Here is a 16,832-nt window from a genome sequence, read left to right as displayed (position 1 = left end):
TCACGCAGTTTTTAATCCTGATTGCTTTGCAATACAGCTTGAGGTCAGGCATAGTGATTCCCCCAGAAGTTCTTTTATTGTTAAGAATAATGTTTACATCCTGGATTTTTTATTACTAATGGATCCACAAATTGCTATTTCTAATTTTATAAAAAATTGAGTTGGCATTTTGATGGGGATTGTATTGAATCTGCAGATTGCCTTTGGCAAGACAACCATTATTACTATATTAATTCTGCTAACCCATGAGGATGGGAGATCTCTCCATCTTCTGGGATATGCTTTGGTTTCTTTCTTCAGAGACTTGAAATTCTTGTGATACAGATATTTCACTTGATTGGACAGAGTAATAACAAGGTTTTTTTTTATTATTTTTGGCTACTATGAAGGGTGTCATTTCTCTAGTTTCTTTCTAAGATTGCTTTTCCTTTGAGTAGAAAAAGGCTACTGATGTGTTTGAGTTAATTTTATATCCAGCCACTTTGTTGAAGTCGTTTATCAGCTGTAGGAGTTCTCTGGTAGAGTTTTTGGGGTCACTTAACGATACTACCATATCATTTACAAATAGTGATATATCGATTTCTTACTTTCCAATCTGTATTTCTTTGACCTCTTTTCTGGGTCTAGTTGCTTTGGCTAGGACTTCAGGTCCTATAATGAATAAGTAGGGAGAGAGTGCACAGACTCCTCTGTTCCCTGATTTTAGTGGGATTACTTCAAATTTCTCTCTATTTAGTTTAATGTTGGCTACTGTTTTGTTGTATATTGTTTTTCTGTTTAGGTATGGGCCTTAAACACCTGATCTTTTCTAAATTTTTAACATGACGAAATGTTGAAATTTGTCAAATGCTTTCTCAGCATCTAACAAAATGATCATGGGTTTTTCCCCCCTTGGGTTTTTTATATAATGGATTCCATTGATGGATTTCTGTATATTGATCCATCCTTGCATCCTTTAGACGAAGCCTACTAGAACATGTGGACTGATCGTTTTCATATGTTCTTGGATTCAGGTTTGTGAGAATTTTATTGAGTAATTATTTATTGATATTTATGAAGGAAATTGGTCTGAAATTTTCATTATTTGTAGGGTTTTGTGTGATTTAGGTAAAAGGGTTATTGTGGATTCAAGGAATGAATTGGGTAGTGTTCCCTCTGTTTCTATTTTGTGGAATAGTTTGAAAACTATTGGTATTAGGTCTTCTTTGAAAGTCTGATAGAATTCTGCACTGAACCCATCTGGCCCTATGCTGTTTGTTTGTTTGTTTGTTTGTTTGTTTGTTTGTTTTTATTTGTTTGGAAGATTTAGGGACTGCTTCTGTTTTTCTAAGGGTTGTGGGACTGTATAGATGGTTTATCTGATTCTGGTTTAACTTTGGTACCTGGTATCTATTTAGAAAATAGTCCACTTCCTCCAGATTTTCCAGTTTTGTTGAGTATAGGATTTTGTAATAGTATCTGATGATTTTTTTGAATTTCCTCAGTTTCTGTTGTTATATCTTCCTTTTCATTTCTGATTTTGTTAATTGGGATACTGTTTCTCTGCCCTCTGGTTAGACTGGATATGGGTTTATCTACCTTGTTGACTTTCTCAAAGAATCAGCTTCTTGTTTTTTTTTTTTTTTTGATTCTTTGTATATTTCTTTTTGGTTCCACTTGGTTGAATTCAGTTCTGAGTTTGATTGTTTGCTGCTGTTCACTCCTTTTTGGTGATTATGCTGGTTTTTTTTCTAGATCTTTCAGGTATGCTGGCTAGCAGTGAGCATTGTATGCTCTCTCCAATTTCTTTTTGGAGACACTCAGAGCTATGAGTTTAGCTATTAACACTATTTTCCTTGTGTCCCATAAGTTTGGGTGTGTTGTCCTTCATTTTCATTAAATTCTAAAAAAAGTCTTTACTTCCTTTATTTCTTCATTGACCAAGTTGTCATTGAGTAGAGCATTGTTCGGCATCCATATGTTCATGGGACTTCTGTCTTTTTTTGTTGTTATTGAAGATCAGCCTTAATCCGTGGTGATCTGATAGGATGCATAGGCATATTTCAATCTCCTTGTATCTATTGAGGCTTAGTTTGTGATCAATTATATAGTCAACTTTTGAAAAGGTTCCATGAGGTACTGAGAAGAAGGTATATTCTTTTGTTTTAGGATGCAATTTTCTATAAATATATGATCAATCAATTTGGTTCATAACTTCTGTTAGTTTCATTTTGTTTCCATTTAATTTCTGTTTCCGTGATCTTTCCAATAATGAGAGTGTTGTGTTGCAGTCTCCTAACATTATCCTATGTGTTAAAATGTATACTGTTAGCTTTAGTGAAATATCTTTTATAAATGTGGGTGCCCTTGCATGTGGAATATAGATGTTCAGAAATGAGAGTTCATCATGGTAGATGTTTTCTTTAATGAGTGTGAAGTGTCCTTTCTTATGTTTGTTGATAACTTTTGGTTGAAATTCGATTTTATTTTATATTAGAATAGCTACTCCAGCTTGTTTCCTGGGACCATTTTCTTGGAAAAAAATTCTCACTCTTAGGTAGTGTCTGCCTTTGTCACTGTGGTGCATTTCCTGTACGTAACAAAATTCTGCGTCCTGTTTATGTATCCAGTCTGTTAGTCTATTTCTTTTTATTGGGGAATTGAGTCCATTTGATGTTGAGATATTAAGGAATAGTGATTATTTCCTGTTATTTTTGTTGTTAGATGTGGAATCATGTTTTTCTGGCTATATTCTTTTGTGTTGGTTGCAAAAGATTACTTTTTTGCCTTCTTTATGGTGCAGTTTACCTCCTTTGGAGTTTCCCTCTATTTTCCTTTGTAGGGCTGGATTTGTAAAAAGTTATTGTATAAAATTGATTTTGTCATGGAATATCTTGGCTTTCCATCTATTAAAATTGAGAGTTTTGCTGGATGTATTAGCCTGGGATGGCATTTGTGTTTTCTTAGGGTCTCTATGACATCTGCCTGGGATCTTCTAGCTTTCATAGCCTCCGGTGGGAAGTCTCGTGTAATTCTGTTAGGTCTGCTTTTATATGTTACTTGACGTTTTCCTTTTTCCCTTCCTGCTTTTAATATTCTTTCAGGTGGATCTGCATAAAGAGAACTTCAGGACAGTTTCAGGCTTGGGCACAGGCAGAAACCTGAAGGGTCCTGTCCTGGACTGCTCCTGTTTTTGTGTGTCATGAGGCCTCCAGAAGGGTTGCTCAGAGTAGATAAGTTGGTCTTACCTCTCTTGTCAGGTGTGTCAGTGCTCCTGGTGACTGACTTTCAGTTCTGACGCAGGCAGAAAACACATGCATCCTGCTTTTTATTGCTCCTAGGTTCCTGTGTCCAGAGAGCACTAGGCCGGTTCCTCTTGGGCCAGGAATATGAGAAGTGGTGGTCTCCCCTGAGCTCTCAGGATTTTCTGCACTTCTAAGAGTCCAGCTCTCTCTCCCACAGGATTTAGGTACAGAGAGCTATGGGTCTGGTTCAGCTGTGGGCAAAATCAGAATCAGGAAGTTTACTGGCCCTTTAAGTTGGTAATATTTCTTCTCTTCTCTACCTATTTTTCTTATGTTTGGTCTCCTCATTATGTCCTGAATATCCTGGGTATTTTGAATTAGGAGGTTTTTGCTTTTCGCCTTTTCTCTGACTATTGTGTTAGTGTTTTATATAGTATCTTCCCACGTTCACCTGAGATTCTCTTTTCAATCTCTTGTATTCTGTTGATGATTATTGTGTCTATGACTATAGATCTCTTCCCTAGGTTTCCTATTTCCATGGTTTTCTCCCTTTGTAATTTCTGTATTGTGTCTATTTCCCCATTTACATTATGCATGGTTTTGTTCAATTATTTCACTTGTTTGCTTGTGTTTTTCTGTAATTCTTTATTCTTTAAGGGATTTTTGTGTTTCCTCTTTAAGGGCTTCTACGTGTTTACTTGTGTTCTTCTGTATTTCTTTAAGGGAGCTATTTATGTCCTTCTTAAAATCCTCTGCCACCATCATGAGATGTTATTTTAAGTCCAAGTCTTGCTTCTCCAATGTGTTGGGATATCCAGTATTTGCTATTGTGGCTGAACTGGGTTCTGATGATGCCAAGTATCATGGCTTCTGTTGCTTAGGTTCTTGTACTTGCCTCTTTCCATTTGGTTATCTCTGATGTTATTTCGTCTTCCTGTCTCTGACTGAAGTTTGCTCTTCCTGTGGCTCTGTGAGCCTGTGAGCCTGTGAGCCTGTGAGTCTGTGAGCCTGTGAGCCTGTGAGCCTGTGAGCCTGTGATTTTAGAAGTTAGAATCCTCCTTCTGAGACCACCTTTCTTAGGGCAGGTTTTGGGTCAGAGAGTTGTGGGTCTTCCCCAGCTCTGGGCACTGATAGAGAACAAAATGGTCCTGTCCTAGGCTTCCATGTGGCTCTGAAGGTTTTGGGTTCCTGGCAGGCCTTGCCTTGGACAGTAAATGAAAAGAAAGTGCGCTCCCACTCTGGACTGTGTGCTTAGGAGGGGGAGTGCTCCTGGTAAGCCAGCTCTCTGCAGGCAGGTTTTGTAGGCACAGATGGCTGGTAATCATCTAAACAGACTCATATCCCACAAGGAAATAGAAGTCTTAAAAACCTCCCAATCAAAAAAGCCCAGGGCCAGTTGGATTTAGTTCAGAATTCTACCAGACCTTCAAAGAAGACCTGATATCAGTACTCCTCAAACTATTTCATGAAATAGAAACAGAAGCAACATTATCTAATTAATTTTTTGAGGCCACAATTACAATGATACCTAAACCACACAAGGACCCAACCAAAAAAAGAGAACTTCAGACCGATATCGCTTATGAATATCAATGCAGAAATGCTCAATACCATTCTTACAAACTGAATCCAAGAGCACGTTATAACCATTATTCATCTTGCTCAAGTAGGCTACATCCCAGTGATGTAAGATTGATTCAATATGTGAAAATCATTAACAAAACCCCCTATAAAAACAAACTCAAAGATAAAAATCACATGATTTTTTCCTTAGGTGCAGTAAATGCATTTTACAAAATACAACATGCATTCATGCCCAGTTTTGGAAAGATCAGTAATTTAAGGTCTATATTTAAACATAATAAAAAGCAATTTACTGCAAACAAACATCGAATATAAAATTAAATAGAGAGGCACTTAAAGCAATCCCAGTACAATCAAGGACAAGACAAAGATGCCCACTCTCCCCATACCTATTAAATATAGTACCCAAAGTACTAGCTAGAACAATAAGACAACAACAAGAGATAAATTGGATACAAATTGGCAAAGGAGAAATAAAGGTATCATTGTTTGCAAAGGAAGTAATTGTATACATAAGCAACCCCCAAAGTTCTACCATAGAACTTCTCCAACTGTTAAAAAAACTTCAGCAAAGTGGCTAGATATTACAAAAGACAAATAGGCTGAGAAAGAAACTAGGAAAACATCTTCCTTCATAATAGCCACAAATAATACAAATATCTTTGGATAAGTCTAACCACTCAAGTGAAAGATCTGTATGACTATAAATTCAAGTCCCTTAAGAAAGAAATCTAAGTATATCTCAGAAAATGGACAAAACTTTCATGTTCGTTGATTGGCAGAATAAACATAGTAAAAAGGCCCAGCCTACCAAAGGCAATCTACAGATTCAATACAATGACATCAAAATTCCAACAATATTCTCCAAAGAAATGGAAAGTGCAACTCTCAAATTACCTGGAAAGGCAAAAAATGCCCAAGAGTGAAAACAATTCTTAATAGTAAAAGGACAGCTGGAGGAAATCACCATTCCTGCCTTCAAGCTCTACTACAGAGTAATTGTGATAAAAACTGCATGATATTGATACAGAGACAGACAGTATGATTAATGGAATGAAATTTAAAACCCAGAAATAAAACCACGTTGCGATAAGTTATATAAATTAAAACTGAGACATCAACCCATGCTATTGTCTGCACTGTAGGGACCCATTGCACCTGCGGGGTATTTTCATCTAAGTCAGGAAACATCCCCCTGCCCCCGACTTGCTAAGTCCCCAATTTCACTTCCATGTTGCTGCCAGCTACAGGCCCTTGTGATAATCTTGTCATCCATGTAGTTGCCAAAGCAGGTGGCAACTATGCCTGTTCCATATAGAGGTCGCCTATCTAATGGCTCTCTTGCTGTGATCTCTGCTCAGAATCCTAGCATTTGCCCCCTTGTGTTTATAGTCACAACTCTCAGTAATCCATTAAAGCTCAAACACTTTTCTCCACTGTTTATTTTTACTATGCATGTCTCATTTTCTTAGTAGTTTTGTAGGTACTTGGTTAGAAAAAAAACTATCAAAAATGCAATTATTTGCATAATCATGTAAATAAAATTATTTACACAATTTTTCTTATTGATTATATTGTTCCATTTGAAAAGCTGCATATTTTTGTAGATTGATATCTTCTACTATTTTCCTGGATTTTCTCATCATCTAAAAATATTCTGTTGGAGAAATTAGAGTTTTCTAAGTATAGAATATAATCATGTGTAACTAGGGGTGATTTCGATGCTTTTTCTATTTGTCCCCATTTCTCTTCTTTCACTCTACTTAGTGTTACATGAATTAAATTGCAATGTTGAGCAAGAATGAGGGTGATGAATAGAAGTGTCTTGTTCCCGATATCAGAAGAATATTCTCAGCCTTGGTCCATATAGTGTAATGTTCACTTTGGGTCTGTCATATACATTTTTGTAACCTTATATTCTTTAATATTTTTTCAGATTTTTTCTTTTATCAGAAAGGATGTAGAATTTTGTCGAAGGGGTTTTTCTTCATCTATTGAGACAACCAAGTGAATTTTGTCTTTGATTTATTTCATGTGTCATTTTGTATGTAAAATAGAACACTTTTCCTCTGTGAAATAAAATACAAAGTACATTTGATATATTAAATGTTGTATTAAATGCATTTTTCAGAATTAAGGGTGTTGACTTTACCTTCATAAGAAGAAATGATGTATGGTTCATTGTGCCCCTTTCTATCAGCATATTTGTGAGTCTGTTGATCAGTTCAGATCCTGCAAAAATAGGAATCCGGTGGGAATGGAGAAATGTGAAACGAGAAGATAATTAAACACTTTAGAAGTCCTTGAGATTAAATAGGGTATTCAAGACCATCCTGGATTACACAGCACAACAGTTTATAAAAAGGAACCAATCAAGAGATTCTAGTGGATATTTACTTGAACATTTAATATCCTCTCGTTTACTACCTGGGAACTCTGGGTGGTCTAATTAATTGATATTGTTGTTTTTCCTGTAGAGGCAAAGGGAAGGGGAAGGGATGGGGGGCTGAGGAAGGGGAACTGGGAAGGGGAACATTTGAAATGTAAGTAAATAAAATAACAAATGAAAAATAAAATTGTCCTCTGTTTTGGCCTTTTCTGACTCTCTAGTTTGGATTTATAATGTTAATAACTCTTGTCTTTATTTCTCCTTCACCGGTCAAAGACTTTCCTTTCCTCTCTACATTTCTGATATAAATAAAACCACTGATGCACTTTTGGGGATTCTTTTAGATGGGAATACTGGAGAAATACTTTTACCTTTGACATCCCCCATTGAAATAAAAGAGTCTAGGTTTATCATTGTCCCCAATTCCATAATGGCAATTAGTATTACCTTTTTGAAGTGAGGTAGTTCTGGTGCTAAGAACATGAGCTGAACATTGGCTCAGGAATTTAGGATAAAGATTGCAAAGAAATATAACGAGTTTCTCTGTGGTGAAAACCACAAACATGCTTTTGACTCTTGGCAACTGTGTCCTTCCCAGAAACAAGAGATGCCAGGAAGTGTTTGAGATTTCTGATCCCTGATCTACTTTCTAAATAGTTTTAGGGTTATATTTTGATATAGGAAGATGTTAGACTAGTAATAAAAGTCTATTAAGAGAAAATTCCTTGCCCAAAGAACCGAACTTTAGACTATGGGGGGACCTAATATTCTAGCTGAGCAAATTACGTAGCACTTTATCACCCTTCAGAAAGTCAGGCTCAATTTAAGTCATACTAAAAAGATAAATGCAATAATTACTTCTCTAATGAGATGCTTTTATTTTTCTTTTCAGAATTTCAATTCAGCCCTACAAGCAAATAGGCCATGAAGTTTGGCAAGGCCAGCCCACCTTTCTAAAAACTGACTGCAAAGTCTACAGACTTTCTCTCTATATCGCTCTGTCTCTCTCAATGTCTCCAGCTATGTCTCTGTATATCTCTCTGCCTCTGTCTCTCTCTGTCTTTATGATTCTCTCTGTCTCTTTCAGTGTGTGTCTCTCTGTGTCTTTCCCTGTCTCTCTCTGTCTTCCTGACTCTTTCTCTCTCAGTGTGTGTTTCTCTGAGTCTTTCTCTGTCTCTGTCTCTGTCTTCCTGTATCTCTCTATCTCTCTCTTATTGTCTCTCTCTCATATCTCTTTCTGATTCTGGCCATAATATAAAAATGTTTCTCCTGATACTCTGAACTTCCTTGCTTTTTCTCCAAAACTCTCTCCTCAAATCTGAGGCTGCCTTGCATTATGTATTTAGATCTCTGGACTGACAATTCAAGTGTCGTTTTTTTTTTGTTGTTGTTGTTGTTTATTTGTTTGTTTATTTTTTCTTCTTTTATTGCTTTATTTGTTTGTGTGGTTTTTGCTTACCCCTTTTATTTTCATTCATTCTCTCTTGAGTAGTTTTTAAAATTTATAGTTTGTCTACCCTGAAAGTAAAAACTTTTAAATTCTAATGAAATTGTTCTTGGGTAAAAATACTATTTAGAGATCCAAAAAGCAAACAATATTGAAGAAACTTCAGAAAATAATTGATATTCTTTGAAATTTTTTAAATTACTTCCACCTGAAAGAACATTTTATATAAATAAAATTCAAGTACTCTAATGTGTACATATATATTTAGATTCTTCCTGCTAGTTAAAGGTTGTCCAAGAACTGTATCTAATGCTTTGGAAATACAAATTACAATTAGTCTCCAGTGTAAATAGATTTCTCTGTAATGAGACTGCTATATTACAGACTTTTAGTTAAAGAGCACAGAGCACTAGGACAGGGCAAGACAGTGCAGAGGTTCCTCTATCTTGTATTCTTGCTGAAGCCATTCAGGTTAAACTAGAAATTGATTTCCTTGGTGGAGAATCCTGTGGAAAATTACCCAAATCTATTCTAGCAACTCAAGGTCAAAATGCCCTAGCTAATTTATCTTAGCTTCTGTTTAACCCCTTGATTTTGCAAACCTCCTGCAGCTAACTGATTATCTTTACTTCTTGTTCACAAAACATCCCATCTAACCACCTAGATTTTGTTGAATTATTTGGTAATGTCACCTGATAAAGCTGCAGAGCCAGATGCCAGAGTGTGGGTTCTGCCTTCAAAGACCGCATGCTCTAGATAATTAGTGCTACTTTTAGGACTCAAATACCTGAATGTACTCCCATCAGATTGAATATGAATTTTTAATTGGCTATAAAACTGTATTTGAGTGTCATTTCTGGTGGGCTTCCCATAACAGTATAAATTTCAGATTACTTCCTCTGCCTTTGAATACTCAAATAAATTATTATGTGTGATGAAAAGTATATCAAACTGGAATAGGAAAGCAATAAAGGACTGATATAAACATCTAGTACTCAAGTTTAGAGAGTATGTTTAGATCTTAAGAAAAAAAACTGTCCAGTTATCTTCTCATGTAGATTCTGAGATGTTAAACATATGCTTTGGTTTGACCACGTATCTGCAATAATCAGTCTAAAAAATAATGTATAAATGTGCATGTTATGATGAATAGTTTTGAGAATTGACTGGAGTCTGACAGAGAGAAAAGACACATTGATGAGACAGAAACTATATGGCATGTTTATGCTTTCATGTTTTACTGGTTTCTATATTTTAGAAAGTCAAAGTCTTCAAGATGAGAAGTGTGGAATATGTCACAAGGATAACTACTAATGGTGACTATATATAATATTCTGCTTTCCAAAAATAGACTTTTAAACATTTTCTTGAGACAAAAATAATAAAAAGAAAATTTGAAAATGTTGTAGATGACCTATAATGGTGAAAGAATGAATATATATGGAAAACTATTATCAGTCAATAGTAAAGAAAACCAGATAAAGACTAAGGAAGAATAAAAGTAAGGAAGACAGAAGAAGGGTTTGTTTTCAGAAATTCAAAATGTTTAAGTAAAATATAAAAGAAGAAAGTGTTTCTACAGGTTTGTAGACTAAAGTCAATTATTAGTAAAATAGTTCACAAATAATATGTTTAAATATATATTTGCTAGATAGTCACACACACACACACACACACACACACACACACACACGATTCCATGCATACATTTCATAGCACTAAATTTAAAAAAAAAAAGTAGTGATCCAGCAACACATAGGAGAAATCATGAAAACAGATACCATCACTAGAAATATTGAAGAAGACTCAGGGTCAAGTATGAGCACCTTTAGTAATTACCACAATACAAATCTTAAATTTAGATATAATAAAAAAGTAGCTTTTATGCCCTATAATTTTCAATAATCTTACTAGTACACCAGTCAAGCCAAACTTACTACTTTGACGTACCTGAGGTACATTTTTAATGATGTCCTTTAGGGCTTCTTTGACTTGCTTATTTCTTAGGGAGTATATAAAAGGGTTTAGTACAGGTGCAAGTGCAAGAGTGAGTATGCAATCCCTTTGTTAAAGATATTCTCTCCTCAACAGAAGGTTTGGTGTACATAAAAATACAGATGCCATAAGAGATGGAGACAATAATGTGTGAGAAACAGGTGGGGAAGGCCTTCTTCTTCTGCTGAACAGAAAGGAACTTCAGAATTGTATTTATGGTTCTCCCATAAAAGAGCATTACTAGTGATAAGGTAGTAGAGTAATGATTGCAAAAATGAAATTGACCAGTTGCATGGACATTGGATCATTGCAGGAAAGCTTCAAGATGGGAGAGTAGAGACACGCCTGGGAAACCAGAAGAGACTGCACTCTGCATACACATCTCCGACGCCAGAGGAAAACACCAAAGGCCATCTGGAACCCTGGTGCACTGAAGCTCCCGGAAGGGGCAGCACAGGCCTTCCTGGTTGCTGCTGCCGCAGAGAGCCCGTGGGCAGCACCCCGTGAGCAAACTTGAGCCTCGGGACCACAGGTAAGAACAACTTGTCTGCTGCAAGAAAGCTGCCTGGTGAAATCGGGACACATAGGCAGAATTCCTCTAGGACCGGGCACGTCCTGTGTTTACCGGAAGTCCCACACCCGTGGATCCCGGCCTGCAGCAGCTCTCTGCTCCCAGACCCCGTGGGAAAGAGACCTCACCGCCTGGTCAGGTGGTCACTCCTAAGGCTGCAGAGCGGAAGACACCACCAACACTGCCCACCCCTGCCCACATCCCTGGCCCAAGAGGAAACTGTATAAGGCCTCTAGGCTCCCGTGGGGGAGGGCCCAGGAGTGGCAGGACCCCTTCCTGAGACACATCCAGAACCTGAAGGAAACAGACCGGATAAACAGTTCTCTGCACCCAAATCCCGAGGGAGGGAGAGCTAAACCCTCAGAGAGGCAGACACGCCTGGGAAACCAGAAGAGACTGCACTCTGCATACACATCTCGGACGCCAGAGGAAAACACCAAAGGCCATCTGGAATGCTGGTGCACTGAAACTCCCGGAAGGGGCGGCGCATATCTTCCTGGTTGCTGCAGCTGCAGAGAGCCCGTGGGCAACACCCCACGAGCGAACTTGAGCCTCGGGACCACAGGTAAGACCAACCTTTCTGCTGCAAGAAAGCTGCCTGGTGAACTCAAGACACAGGCCCACAGGAACAGCTGAAGAACTGTAGAGAGGAAAAACTACACGCCCGAAAGCAGAACACTCTGTCCCCATAACTGACTAAAAGAGAGGAAAACAGGTCTACAGCACTCCTGACACACAGGCTTATAGGACAGTCTAGCCACTGTCAGAAATAGCAGAACAAAGTAACACAAGAGATAATTTGATGGCGAGAGGCAAGCACAGGAACCCAAGCAACAGAAACCAAGACTACATGGCATCATCGGAGCCCAATTCTCCCACCAAAACAAACACGGAATATCCAAACACACCAGAAAAGCAAGATCTAGTTTCAAAATCATATTTGATCATGATACTGGAGGATTTCAAGAAAGACATGAAGAACTCCCTTAGAGAAACTCAGGAAAACATTAATAAACAAGTAGAAGCCTACAGAGAGGAATCGCAAAAATTCCTGAAAGAATCACAAAAATCCCTGAAAGAATTCCAAGAAAACACAATCAAACAGTTGAAGGAATTAAAAATGGAAATAGAAGCAATCAAGAAAGAACACATGGAAACAACCCTGGATATAGAAAACCAAAATAAGAGACAAGGAGCTGTAGATACAAGCCTCACCAACAGAATACAAGAGATGGAAGAGAGAATCTCAGGAGCAGAAGATTCCATAGAAATCATTGACTCAACTGTCAAAGATAATGTAAATCGGAAAAAGCTACTGGTCCAAAACATACAGGAAATCCAGGACTCAATGAGAAGATCAAACCTAAGGATAATAGGTATAGAAGAGAGTGAAGACTCCCAGCTCAAAGGACCAGTAAATATCTTTAACAAAATCATAGAAGAAAACTTCCCTAACCTAAAAAAAGAGATACCCATAGGCATACAAGAAGCCTACAAAACTCCAAATAGATTGGACCAGAAAAGAAACACCTCCCATCACATAATAGTCAAAACACCAAACGCACAAAATAAAGAAAGAATATTAAAAGCAGTAAGGGAAAAAGGTCAAGTAACATATACAGGCAGACCTATCAGAATCACACCAGACTTCTCGCCAGAAACTATGAAGGCCAGAAGATCCTGGACTGATGTCATGCAGACCCTAAGAGAACACAAATGCCAGCCCAGGTTACTGCATCCTGCAAAACTCTCAATTAACATAGATGGAGGAACCAAGATATTCCATGACAAAACCAAATTTACACAATATCTTTCTACAAATCCAGCACTACAAAGGATAATAAATGGTAAAGCCCAACATAAGGAGGCAAGCTATACCCTAGAAGAAGCAAGAAACTAATCGTCTTGGCAACAAAACAAAGAGAGTGAAAGCACACAAACATAACCTCACATCCAAATATGAATATAATGGGAAGCAATAATCACCATTCCTTAATATCTCTAAACATCAATGGCCTCAACTCCCCAATAAGAAGACATAGATTAACAAACTGGATACGCAACGAGGACCCTGCATTCTGCTGCCTACAGGAAACACACCTCAGAGACAAAGACAGACATTACCTCAGAGTGAAAGGCTGGAAAACAATTTTCCAAGCAAATGGTCAGAAGAAGCAAGCTGGAGTAGCCATTCTAATATCAAATAAAATCAATTTTCAACTAAAAGTCATCAAAAAAGATAAGGAAGGACACTTCATATTCATCAAAGGAAAAATCCACCAAGATGAACTCTCAATCCTAAATATCTATGCCCCAAATACAAGGGCACATACATATGTAAAAGAAACCTTACTAAAGCTCAAAACACACACTGCACCTCACACAGTAATAGTGGGAGATTTCAACACCCCACTCTCATCAATGGACAGATCATGGAAACAGAAATTAAACAGAGATGTAGACAGACTAAGAGAAGTCATGAGCCAAATGGACTTAACAGATATTTATAGAACATTCTATACTAAGGCAAAAGGATATACCTTCTTCTCAGCTCCTCATGGTACTTTCTCCAAAATTGACCATATAATTGGTCAAAAAATGGGCCTCAACAGGTACAGAAAGATAGAAATAATCCCATGCGTGCTATCAGACCACCACGGCCTAAAACTGGTCTTCAAAAACAATCAAGGAAGAATGCCCACATATACTTGGAAATTGAACAATACTCTACTCAATGATAACCTGGTCAAGGAAGAAATAAAGAAAGAAATTAAAATTTTTTTAGAATTTAATGAAAATGAAGGTACAACATACCCAAACTTATGGGACACAATGAAAGCTGTGCTAAGAGGAAAACTCATAGCGCTGCGTGCCTGCAGAAAGAAACAGGAAAGAGCATATGTCAGCAGCTTGACAGCACACCTCAAAGCTCTAGAACAAAAACAAGCAAATACACCCAGGAGGAGTAGAAGGCAGGAAATAATCAAACTCACAGCGGAAATCAACCAAGTAGAAACAAAAAGGACCATAGAAAGAATCAACAGAACCAAAAGTTGGTTCTTTGAGAAAATCAACAAGATAGATAAACCCTTAGCCAGACTAACGAGAGGACACAGAGAGTGCGTCCAAATTAACAAAATCAGAAATGAAAAGGGAGACATAACAACAGATCCAGAGGAAATTCAAAAAATCATCAGATCTTACTATAAAAGCCTATATTCAACAAAACTTGAAAATCTTCAGGAAATGGACAATTCCCTAGACAGATACCAGGTACCGAAGTTAAATCAGGAACAGATAAACCAGTTAAACTACCCCATAACTCCTAAGGAAATAGAAGCAGTCATTAAAGGTCTCCCAACCAAAAAGAGCCCAGGTCCAGACGGGTTTAGTGCAGAATTCTATCAAACCTTCATAGAAGACCTCATACCAATATTATCCAAACTATTCCACAAAATTGAAACAGATGGAGCACTACCGAATACCTTCTATGAAGCCACAATTACTCTTATACCTAAACCACACAAAGACACAAGAAAGAAAGAGAACTTCAGACCAATTTCCCTTATGAATATCGACGCAAAAATACTCAAAAAAATTCTGGCAAACCGAATCCAAGAGCACATCAAAACAATCGTCCACCATGACCAAGTAGGCTTCATCCCAGGCATGCAGGGATGGTTTAATATACGGAAAACCATCAACGTGATCCATTATATAAACAATCTGAAAGAACAAAACCACATGATCATTTCATTAGATGCTGAGAAAGCATTTGACAAAATTCAACAGCCCTTCATGATAAAAGTCCTGGAAAGAATAGGAATTCAAGGCCCATACCTATACATAGTAAAAGCCATATACAGCAAACCAGTTGCTAACATTAAACTAAATGGAGAGAAACTTGAAGCAATCCCACTAAAATCAGGGACTAGACAAGGCTGCCCACTCTCTCCCTACTTATTCAATATAGTTCTTGAAGTTCTAGCCAGAGCAATCAGACAACAAAAGGAGGTCAAGGGGATACAGATCGGAAAAGAAGAAGTCAAAATATCACTATTTGCAGATGATATGATAGTATATTTAAGTGATCCCAAAATTTCCACCAGAGAACTACTAAAGCTGATAAACAACTTCAGCAAAGTGGATGGGTATAAAATTAACTCAAATAAATCAGTTGCCTTCCTCTATACAAAAGAAAAACAAGCTGAGAAAGAAATTAGGGAAATGATACCCTTCATAATAGACCCAAATAATATAAAGTACCTCGGTGTGACTTTAACAAAGCAAGTAAAAGATCTGTACAATAAGAACTTCAAGACACTGAAGAAGGAAATTGAAGAAGACCTCAGAAGATGGAAAGATCTCCCATGGATTGGCAGGATTAATATAGTAAAAATGGCCATTTTACCAAAAGCGATCTACAGATTCAATGCAATCCCCATCAAAATACCAATCCAATTCTTCAAAGAGTTAGACAGAACAATTTGCAAATTCATCTGGAATAACAAAAAACCCAGGATAGCTAAAGCTATCCTCAACAATAAAAGGACTTCAGGGGGAATCACTATCCCTGAACTCAAGCAATATTACAGAGCAATAGTGATAAAAACTGCATGGTATTGGTACAGAGACAGACAGATAGACCAATGGAATAGAATTGAAGACCCAGAAATGAACCCACACAACTATGGTCACTTGATTTTTGACAAGGAGCCAAAACCATCCAATGGAAAAAAGATAGCATTTTCAGCAAATGGTGCTGGTTCAACTGGAGGGCAACATGTAGAAGAATGCAGATCGATCCATGCTTATCACCCTGTACAAAGCTTAAGTCCAAGTGGATCAAGGACCTCCACATCAAACCAGACACACTCAAACTAATAGAAGAAGAACTAGGGAAGCATCTGGAACACATGGGCACTGGAAAAAATTTCCTGAACAAAACACCAATGGCTTATGCTCTAAGATTAAGAATCGACAAATGGGATCTCATAAAACTGCAAAGCTTCTGTAAGGCAAAGGACACTGTGGTTAGGACAAAACGGCAACCAACAGATTGGGAAAAGATCTTTACCAATCCTACAACAGATAGAGGCCTTATATCCAAAATATACAAAGAACTCAAGAAGTTAGACAGCAGGGAAACAAATAACCCTATTAGAAAATGGGGCTCAGAGCTAAACAAATAATTCACAGCTGAGGAATGCCGAATGGCTGAGAAACACCTAAAGAAATGTTCAACATCTTTAGTCATAAGGGAAATGCAAATCAAAACAACCATGAGATTTCACCTCACACCAGTGAGAATGGGTAAGATCAAAAACTCAGGGGACAACAGATGCTGGCAAGGATGTGGAGAAAGAGGAACACTCCTCCATTGTTGGTGGGATTGCAAACTGGTACAACCATTCTGGAAATCAGTCTGGAGGATCCTCAGAAAATTGGACATTGAACTGCCTGAGGATCCAGCTATACCTCTCTTGGGCATATACCCAAAAGATGCCCCAACATATAAAAAAGACACATGCTCCACTATGTTCATTGCAGCCTTATTTATAATAGCCAGAAGCTGGAAAGAACCCAGATGCCCTTCAAAAGAGGAATGGATACAGAAATTGT

The sequence above is a fragment of the Rattus norvegicus genome, chromosome 7, assembly GCF_021556685.1.
Source record: "Rattus norvegicus strain SHRSP/BbbUtx chromosome 7, alternate assembly SHRSP_T2T, whole genome shotgun sequence".
Lineage (NCBI taxonomy): Eukaryota > Metazoa > Chordata > Mammalia > Rodentia > Muridae > Rattus > Rattus norvegicus.
This window is presented reverse-complemented; position numbering follows the sequence as displayed.